Source organism: Dreissena polymorpha, chromosome 2 (assembly GCF_020536995.1).
Source record: "Dreissena polymorpha isolate Duluth1 chromosome 2, UMN_Dpol_1.0, whole genome shotgun sequence".
In the NCBI taxonomy this organism is placed as follows: domain Eukaryota; kingdom Metazoa; phylum Mollusca; class Bivalvia; order Myida; family Dreissenidae; genus Dreissena; species Dreissena polymorpha.
The window spans coordinates 71228740-71240106 of NC_068356.1; the positions used below are offsets into that span (position 1 = coordinate 71228740).

The 11367-nt window shown below is 35.2% G+C and overlaps 1 long non-coding RNA gene across 1 annotated transcript; it reads right to left on the reverse strand.

The window, feature by feature from the left end:
* Window positions 1-9340: 9340 nt before the first annotated feature.
* Window positions 9341-11130, reverse strand: LOC127867549 (uncharacterized). The gene is made up of 3 exons (XR_008043544.1): window positions 11025-11130; window positions 10445-10545; window positions 9341-9937 (listed from the first exon to the last, which is right to left on the reverse strand). It is a non-coding gene; the product is annotated as an uncharacterized LOC127867549 (long non-coding RNA).
* Window positions 11131-11367: the final 237 nt, after the last annotated feature.

Below are 11367 nucleotides of genomic sequence, written 5' to 3' on the forward strand. Positions count from 1 at the left end.
ATCAAGCCCAAAATTTCACTGTTACCATTCTTAATGCCCGTATAATTTGTGGATTTGTCTGCCCATTGAGGAGTTTAGGGGCTCTAGCAAATTTAGATTCCAGCAGCTCTTCCCACCAAATAATTGCCATAAACGTTCCCTTTTGACCCTACAAAACTCTTCTGGACGTTCATACAACCGAGGCGCAGTATCACATTATGGAACTGTTGAATGGTCTCGCTAACCTCAATGTCGTGTATAGATGGAGATCCTGATTGCGTCATGAAAACATTGCTTGTGAGTGATTCATGATTTGTTTGAATTGCTCATTAAAAACACACAAATCAATCTCCAAGGTAGTTGGTCGTTTCTTTACTATACCAGTTATCATAGTTCCTGTCATGTAGGCTTGATCACTATTGTCTAGCTTTGGAGACATCTTTAATAACAAATACAGACACATTTTTTTCTTGCCCATACAAACACTACACTGCAATTCACTGAATACATGCAACTTCAAATCCACGAGCCCGTGAGCACTAACTTTGAAATGCATAAACAGACATACGCATACATTCAACACCGAACATAGACCCCATCTACAATCACACACGTGCATACGCGCCCACCTTACCGCTTGAATGAACAATCCTGCTTCTTGAACAGCAGGACAGTATTTCAGTTTTAATATTGACACACATATCTTGAATTTTAGTTAAATAATTTCCAAGACTGTAATACAATTATTTTAAAAAGTACAATATGATCTTGTTTTTCTTACCATTGATTATATTCAGAAGATAATAAAGTATTATGATGGCTTTTATTGTATAACTGATGCTTGCCCAATTTAATAAACTTATCGTGTAAATCATGTGTGCTTCACGTGTGAACATGATGTTTGCACATATTGTAAAATCTGGTAGCAGTTCATGTGTATTTTAAATATGGCTTCTTTGTTGCCTTGTCTAGAATTGCTTCGTGCTTAGGTATATTAATACATTTATGGGATTTCTGTGAATACATGTCATGTACTTTACACATTGCAATTCAAAAAGACAATTATTCAAGTTCATACAGCATGACATTCAGATCCAATTGTGTGGAATGGGATCATAACTGCAATAATTGCATAAGCGACCATACGGGCAGCCCTCTTGGAAATAGCCTGCAATTTTATTTCGATTAATTAACTGTTAAAACATTTAGTATCATAAAACCATTTTATTTTATGTTGAAAATATGCAGATAATTTTATAAGGTCGTGATAACATCACCACAATGGTCATAATTCTGAAACGGCGGTCATCTTGGACGCCGTCTTGGATTCCCCAAACCCTCGTTAAAGCCATCTCGGCATTATTCAGATTCTTGTTTGGGAATATGTTTTCAACTTAAAAATCTGATATTCTGCCGGACTAAATATTGTTGTTTTTTAAACTTACGATTTAAAAAACTATGATTTGATTTATTTAATTGGGTTGTGTCTAAGGTTAGTGAACAACTTAAGTATATTTAGCGCTTTGATTGTATGTTGCAGATGAAATCGCTGAAGGCACTGAAGTTGTTCGCTATTGCATAATTTAAGACTCAATTCATTTTTCAAAATTAATCGCAAGTTTGAAATGAACACACGGGGTATTCAAATTTATAAAGAGTGTGTCATTACGCACGGGTCGAGGTTTGTGAGCACTTTTTATCATCCTATTTATTTAATAGAGATAACTTAGACAAAATAACAACAACATGGCCCATTTTGGACGTTCTGAAAGCATAGTAGGTATGAAGAAAATGGTAATGAGAACTGAATATAAATACAATTTGCAATCACCACCATATTTAATGAATATTGTTGGAATTTCGAATACCTATCTCACTAAGAATATAAGTTCATGATGAAAATTCAATGTACACAACTTTTGATTTTTGACACCATATACAAATTCAAAATATACAATAAGATAATTGATGAACATACATAACAAATAAATCTGCGAGCAATACTTTTTACTCACGAATGAGGTTGTAATAAAGACAGCCCTGTTGACCCGTGCTTTGTTGTTTATGCATTACTTGTTACACTAGTAGTTAAAACGGTTTTAACAACTCTGACTAAAAACATAGGTATAGACTATTGAGCACTAATGCGCTTTTTAGCATAGTTGCGGTTACGCAACTATGCTTATGTTAGAGCTACATTTCGAAAACCGACATGGAACGGTTGACCATTATGATGCCTTACCTGATTTAAAATCAGACGAAATATCTATTTAATATAGTATATGGTTATTCTAACAATTTTTTTTTATTTAGAAACGTTTTTCGAACGTTTTCTTCCAAGAATATTGCTGACACCGTTTTTAGTGATTTTTTCTAAGACCGTTTTACGTGAAAAAACCTTAAAGAAACTAAAACAAATTTCGTTCGTAAAACAATTCTGTTCTGGTTGATAGTGATCTCACACCTACTTTCTATTTCCTTTGTTTACTGTTCTTGGAGAGGTCAAATTCATTAGGCCCTTGTTTAAGGATATGTAGAATTTCATTGGTTAACTATAAATAGAAATTAACATATTCTCAACAGGAAGTGGGGCGTAAAGCACTTTCATTCTTTGTAAATGTGTAAAAAAATAGCGGAGTACGATGAATGTTTTCTGATTTATGACATGGATTCTGACCTGCCTTTCTATGGATTTAATGAAGTAGAGTTTGAAAGTAATAGAGATGTGTTAATTGAAATTAAAATGATTTACTTTGAGCCAGAAATTAACGTTACGAGTAGAGCTAACGGTTTAAATGTGGCATCGAATTTAATGGATTCGCGCAAATTCTGGACGAGTGTCTGTAAAATATTAAATGGAATGCCGTAAATGTATCAAGTCGGAAAAGAAAACGGATGGTTGCATAATGGTATGCGTGAAATAATAAAATTCTACGCATTTATTTTCATAGTTATGTCATTTTGTAACCATTCACATTCGTCACGATTTGGAATGCCCGTTTCTAAAAATAGAACATTTTGGTAGCATAAACCAACAAGGGAGGCGACTCGTGATGTCAGACATTGTTTAGGTTACAATAAACTAAATAATCGAGTCATGAATAATCGAGTCATGAAGGTCTGTACTCTCTAAACCAGGGAACTATACTGTATAGGTCCCTGTCTGAACAAATCATAATATTTCCCTCAAAAGGCATGTTTTACACTTAAGACTGTTGTTCTGGTTTTATCGTTTGGAGATATTGATAGGGTAAGCATAGGTGTTCAATATTAAATACCTGAAATAGGATAAAGTTAGAGATTAAAGTAAAAAAATGGTACTGCAAAAGGTAACAATCCACTAGAAAACGGCCGAAAAAAGAAGGTGCAAAAACAGTCGATTTTGATTTGAGTCGAATTCTTTTTTGGTTTGAACATGACATATCTTTTTTATTGCTTAAATCGATTTAGCTAAAAATGCCCGTCAAGAAAAGGTATGGTTATGGGGGTCTCTTTGTGCAAAATGTTGTATTTATTGTCGCTCAAATTTGTCGCTTTTACATTGAAACATATATGGAAACTATTTAGTATATTTTGACCTAAACATTTACTTCAGCAGCACCTTCCCTGTATCTTGCAACTATGCTTTCAACGCCATCGGCGCTCTCGTTCGGCGTAGCTGTTTTACACAGCTTTTCACCATAAATGACTGTTACATCAGACACGCATGAATATGTTCGAATAGTTCATAGGCTGATTCGAGACAAGTTAATATTTTGAATTCAATTTGCTATCGAAAAGTATTGTGCTTAAATGTGCCATTTACAAGTCGCAATGAGATTTTTAATAACCCTCGTCATGCGAAAATGGGTCTTATTCCATATGCGCCAATCATATATATAGGCCACTCAGCCTGCGCATCTCTCAGTCTGGTAAGGAGATACATAATGAGACCATAACACATGGAGTGATTTTATAGCGAACATCATCGCCTCTGACCAGACTGTGCAAACGCACAGGTTGGGTTTAAGATACGCTGGCCGAAACGCATAAGACCCATTTTCGCATGACGCTGCTATGAAGTGTGATTTCAATGTGTCGAAAGAAAACTGCGTTTAATATTAGCATACGATATAGTTCGATAGTGAAGAAATATACTCATAATAAGGCATGTGAGGACACATGATGTGCACTCCCGTAGTATAATTTTTTATCTACTTACGCTCATTTGTTGTTTGACAATGATAACACACATTTCATGCGGTGAATATGCGACTTTCATGTTAAAAAAACACACACAATAGTTAAACTTTTGTTTTCAATTTATTTATTTAGAAACGTAAATTGCAAACTTTATTTCCAAGTCAGCATTTACGCCGACTACCTTTTAAAAAGATATTTCTTGTTATATTTAGTTGTTTTTTTTAAATATTCGGTTTTAGCGATTATAACGCATTTTTGAGGTTGTCTATAGTATACCTGTAGTAATTGGTGAACTAATGTTCAACGTTTTATAAATTGAGAACTGTGAATATAAACAAGCTTAAAGTGATATTATGCGCATCTAACAGTATACGCTATGTTTATATGTGTCTATCGCAACCGTTGTTTATTTTTGGTATTTTCACTTCATATACACTCATATTTGTTAATGCACCAACAACATACTAAAACAATATCCCGGAAAGAGAAAAATAATGCATTTGAATATCAACCGTACTTTCGTTTGACAACTGATCATGCATGTACGATGTGAATCGAAGTTTAGTTTTAGTGCAGATTCTTTCATACGACACAGAGACCCAATTTTGTTTTACGGATCATTTTAATTTCCTGCTACGATATCTATTCATGCAACACACCAACACTAACCCCGATCATAATAAAAAGACAGGAACTGTCTCGACTTAGAAGACTGGGACAGTCATGTAAAATATCGAATGGGACATATATATTTTTTATAAACAACTGGTAGCAAAATGATTTCCAGATTATTGGTCAGTTACCACATTTTAACTAATTCTTTTGACCTGTAATTCTTTTCAGCTCAATTCAACAGTCAAAAATGCGCATAATATCACTTTAACCTTCTACTATTGCGTTGTTAGCACCCGTAAATACAAAAGATCGCCGCTATATGTTGAGAGCAAAATAACGTTTCCCAGAAATATCAAATTTAACCCCGCTGTAGAAGCATGAACGAGGTTACAAAACAGATAATTCTTGTTATATTTAATTGTTCGGTTTTAGCGATTATGAAGCATTTTTGTTGGTGTCTATCGTATCCCTGAAGTTATTGTTGAACTCATGTTCAACGTATTATAAATTGAGAATTGAACAATCTTTTCCGCGACACGTATAATACAAACATTGTTTATTTATTCTTTTGTATATAAGCTCCGTTCAAAAATATTCCATTTAACACGATATTTACATAATGTTTCCATTTGTAATTGAATATAGTTGAAGAACACAAACTTCTTGCATAGATTAAATAACTCTTTCTCGCGCAGATACGGCAGATGTGGCGGGTAGTAGGCTTTCCGTAGATAAAGTCACGATATACCAAAAGATTTCCTACACAAATTCAATATGAAAGCAATAACTTTAACACAAAATGAAATCCAACTTTTTGCACATAGACGCCCTCATACCCATACCTTTTCTTAAAGAGCACTCCAAGCCGAATTGATTTAAACAATAAAAAGATAGGTCATGCGTTTTGCAAGAAAGAACTTGACACGAATCAGCGGTCACTGTTTTACGGCCATCTATTTACCGGCCTCGTACCAGTGGATGAGGGTTTCCCGCCATCTGTCAAATTCTCATGTAGCCTCCAACCTTCAAGCAAAAGAGTGAATTTCTGTTAAACATCAATGTTTTCCCTACCACATGCACAAAGAAACATTCTAAAATAGAGTCATGGCAAATAGAGTTGTGTCTTCTTATAAATGAAGTTCATGTTTTTAGAGAGTATAGCTTGCACTCCAACAAGATTTAGTATATTGTAACCATAACAGAGAACCGACTTGAAATTTTCGTCAACAACATAAGCTGTCCGCTACGCGAACAAACTAAAAACACAACAGCCTCAGACTTTCACGTTTGTAGTGTTTTTTTTTATCAATTATTAAAGGAAATGTCAGCCTTATGATACAAACTGATTTGCGACAAACTATATATTTAAAATGTTGTATGTTGTGATTGATATTTTGATTAGATATACAAGAACGACCAATCATGTTTTGGCATATGTTAAAAGGCAATTTCTTTCATTAGTGACATTATTTCTCTCTAATAAGAACATATCGATTTATATTTAACGGTGATATTTTACAATGCACTTAGTTTGATTGAAATCATGATTTATTGTTGTCAATCATCTGCGAGTCAACGATTGTTAATAGATTAAATAAAAACGTATGAATGCAAACGAGTTCATACAGTTCGGCCATTAATATGTCGATGATTTGTATTTCCATTTGGACTCGCTGATACATTTATTAAATCTGATTACATGTCGTTAATCGCAAACAGCGTTATATTATGTAAACGATTGAACCGTTTCAACAATAAAAAGTATGCTAATGGTGCAATCGAGACACCAATTGCGTAATTGTTTGATCGATCCAAACAATATCTGTATAATGCAATTGAATGTAGAATAACGTATTACCAAATGTGACACTATATATCAATGATACAACGTTTGGTATTAAATATTGTGGATTTATTTAAGTCACTTTATGTTCTGGTACCCCCAAATCAACATATTCATGATTTGCTCATTAGAGAATTGGTTTCCAATCATAAATTAAGTGGAGTTTAGGGATTCGATGATAGCGAAACGAACATTATTTCATAGATATCGCACACATTACTCTTATATTATCTGTTAGATACCGCACACATTAATCTTGTAATCATGTGAGAACAATTCACAGACTGCCTTCGCTTAAAACGAGTGTTATTATTTCATAGCAAGTAGAACTGAATGATATGGTTTACTATACTTGCATCGTAGGAACTCGAGTTCAATAAAAATGGGCTATGCTTTTTGATTGACCGTGAAATTTCGCAGCGATGAATTATGAATGAGACATCTTATTCCCAGTACAACATCCTGCGTGGATAATCAGCCACGAGTTTTAAAACAGTTGCAATACACTAAGTTTGTTAATTTTTTTTTTTTTCCGATCGCGTTTGTCGTGTTTACAGTTTTCCCAACATAATTAGATGATTTTCGTGGTGTGTACTTTAATAAGTTATAAGATGGTTTGTCAATGTTTTCCAAACGAAATATCGCCAGATACCTCCCGGTATACAATTTAGGAACAACACAATATATACGTTGTGTTACGGAAAACATGTATTTCCCCCTTCATTAACACAGCAATTGTAAAACAAAAATGAAAATATAGTTTCAAAAGCTGACAGGATTATATTTGGTGTTGTTTTAATTTCTAAATAAGATGCTTTCCAATAATTAAAACGTTAAATATATGTATATGTTTTTAGTTAAGTGTCTAAAGATAAAAGTAATGATGCATTACAACGTATTCATAGCAGTAATGTGGGACAAACCTTTTTTCCTGACACTGGCAAATAAAATGTCACTCGCCTGATTGTCGGTAGTATCGAACAGAACCATTAAATTTTATGACCGCAACATGTACGCTTTAATGGTTCATTATTATTGGCAAATGTGATCGCAAAAATACTCAATGTCTATGCTTTTCGTGCCATTCGATGATCTTTGCATTTTAACTTTTATTTGGATGGTTTAAATTTAATCGGCAACGCGTTCATTTGTAAATACTTAATGAAAAAAAGACATTTATATAGTCAAGATCTCTATTAATATAAATTCATTCAAAAAGATACTGAACACGGGGATAACAGGCTAGCCCACTGGTTTGTAATTGCAAATAAGCTTCTTACAATGGTTACCGGTGTACGCTTAAGGTCACATAACCCCAAACCGGAACTCCTGTTAACAGGGTTACATGCAATCAATTTGATATAAAGCACACATTGTTCAGTGAATGCTGCCTAGGATTTGTTAAATAGAATGCAAATGGTACGTTTTGGTATTAATTTGAAGGTATATTTGTAAGCAATAAGTAAAAGAGCCATTTTTGTACTCTACTTTTTCTGTTGATGGTTCCCGGCTTTGAAAGTAGGTCATACTATTTGAGTAAAAATGGTCGCCTCCACATGTGTTAAAACTGGTGTGCCTATTCTAAGGTAAATATTTTGAGTTACAACACATAGAATTTGATGGCATGCAATTTTTTCAAAAGATTATGCATTTATCTTTCCAATGGTGTATGATGATATAGTGGTGAAACGCTTGGTCATGGTAAAAATTTATATCGAACATCAACAACTATTTTATATGTAATATAGAAGGAAATTAATTGCGCATGCGTAACCTTAATCAGAGGGGGTAATCACGTGATAGTAAAGATGGCGACGTTCATGCAGAGACGGGTATTTTCGGCGTTTTAGGTTATATTACACTAATTCCGATTCCCATAGGGTCCCATTATAAAACTGACAACTTTCACAGCATTTTTCTTGCCTTTCCGACGTATCAATTTTTCCGAGCCTGGTATCATTTTAAAGATGGATCTGTCATCTTCCAATAATTGCAATCAAAAACATACCGTCTCGCAATTTCTAAGAAAGTAAATCGCTGTCGAATGAACCCACCGTAGAAAAACGTGTTTCGGAATCCTAATTTCGACAAAAGCACCACACAATAGAAAACACACCCTCAAAAGTTCATCTTTTAAGTTAGCTTCCAATCCAAGGCATCAAAGTACTCCAGACACATACAGGATGTTACAAATAACCACAAAAGACATGTCTCACATTGTTAAATGGCTTATATTCAAGAAGAGAAAAGGAACTCTTTAGAAATAGGCACTACTTTCGAATGGACCACGGAGGGATACACAATGATTTAGTGTTATGTAACCTTTAAGGGAACTCAACTTTGTCCTATCTTTTTCAAACTTTCTCCACATGAGATTTCAACTATTTCCACAATGAATATGCAATTTCAGTGCATTCGGATGGGGGTAAAGGCCTTAAAATGGCCATTTAAAGCGGTGACTAAATTGGCCGCAGTCAAGTCGGAATGCATGATTTTTAGTGTAAGTGACGACAGCTGATTTTGTGTCTCCAATTATTGTTACGCGTAACTTTTATGGCAAAAACTGGTATCATTGCATGCGAAATTCACCAATATATCAGCAAAAGGCCCAAATAAATGTATTGATTATGAATCAGTGTACTTTTCTTGATGAAATAGGAGACTTTTTTTTTAAATTTTAAGCACTTTTTTCAATAAAAAACTCACTGACAGCATATAAAATCATGTTTTTTAAGAAAATTATTATTAAAAGCTTCACTTACAATCTAAACATACACATTGCAATTACAAAAATTAATGCTATTATGATGAGAGGCATAATTTGCAGCTTTCAAGCCGATACAAGCCGGCTACCCAAAATTAACACTTAAAAAGGCGCAAATCGCTCCTTCAACAGCTTACGACACAAAGTGACACTTAATGCGCATCCAGATAGTCTCTCTCATATAAATAAGTCCTGTTAGCGACATTTTATTAAGTATTCTCTTTAAAATCCAGTGTTGAAAGCGTAAGTTTTGCAAAAATGCCCACAGTCACCATGCAAAAGAGCATGTTTGCTAAGGAATTCCTACGCGAGTGGCCACACTAATGTCGTGGCAGGAAAGTCATTTGGGTGTGATTCCTCTGTAGTTCAGTGAACATTCATTCCACTACCTGGGGATGACTATCAGGATCAATTTTCCCAGCTTGGTGTAGTGTTGACCTTTTTAGGATGTTGATGGATCGTTCACAAGCGCTGCATCACTGCGGCCTCTGTTCAGGACACAGAGTCGGATTGAGGTGTACACAAACCCGCAGTCAGGCAAGGATCATCCAGACCTTTAATAAAATAAAATGTTTAGGCCCCTGAAACTGGCAATTATGTTCAACACTGAGATAAGGAAACACATAGAGGAGACATCATGCCATGGCTTTCTCATTATTGACACGGCAAACTCGAGCAGCTGGGGACTTGGCTCTAAACAAAAACAGGTATGCTCCATCAATGTGAGCAAGATGGCATGTCAGAGTTAAAAAGGGCAAACAAACATACAAAAGAGATATAAAGGAAATTAGAAATTAAATGCCAGAAGTAATTTTAAGTATTGTTTTTCTGTCTGCAAGGGTTGCTGTGGAAAATAGTGCTTAACGCATAGTTTGGCCTGTAGGGTTTCTGCTAGCAAGAACAAATCGAAGTCATATCTGCCCGCGAACTGTAAGCTTGAGATAACCATATCTGATGAAGTACTGCTTTGAGAATGCATTCTAATTGTACTTGAACCAGATCGCATTGACAGCACAAGGCTTCAGACCCCCCAAATGTGTGAGGCTTTCAATAGTGCTTACCTGATACCAGACCGCATTGCCCAAGACAGTGACTTTCTCCCGGAACTGCACAGGCTGCATCCGCAGCACAATCCTTAAGCTCAATCATGGTCTGGCTGACTCTGAAATAGTGAAATCTGAATTTACAGATGCTCATTTGTCTAAAGGTTATGAGTTTATTGCCTATCTTATTAAAAGCAAACACAGTGACATGCTTAAGAAGACATGTGCATTTCTGAAAAGACATACAGCTGCCCGATACTTGACTAGGAAAAGGCGCTATGGTCTTCACTCTGAAATTCATTACTCTAAGGGCTTAACAGAACAAAAGCCAGATCTTACAGCTAAATGGCCCCACCTACAGCTAAATATGCTTTATAGGTTAAAAATAAAGTTATTTGTCTGAAGAACTAGTGCTATTAACTCATCAGCTATGTTGCTCCACTGGCCGCAATTCTGTAAACATAGTGTATATATGGAAATACCTAGTCTACCACCTGCACCGCACCACTACGTCCACTGTAAATACACAGCTAAGTTAGTACTTTAACGAACAAACTGAAATTCATGTGTTAATTAAACAATCAGTATGATGACTCACATTGAAATCATGTCCAGTGCACCAGTCAGAGCAAGACAGCTAGCGGATTGTTCACCATCTACGGCTCAAGGACAAACGGTCAGGCCTACAAACAAAGAGAAAAATGGCATAAATGGGTTGCATGCATGTAATTTTGCATATTTTTCATCTTGCTCTCCATCTGAAACTTCAATCTATGGACATAATAATATTTACATTCAAGATTTGTTGGAAATGTTACCCTTACTTGTCCATACCAGGTCCCCCACCCATCCGGAACAGTCCAAAACCACCTAAAACATCCATTTGGACCAAAATATTGACATCTCTCATCCATTTTAGCTCCCAAATCATCAAAACATTC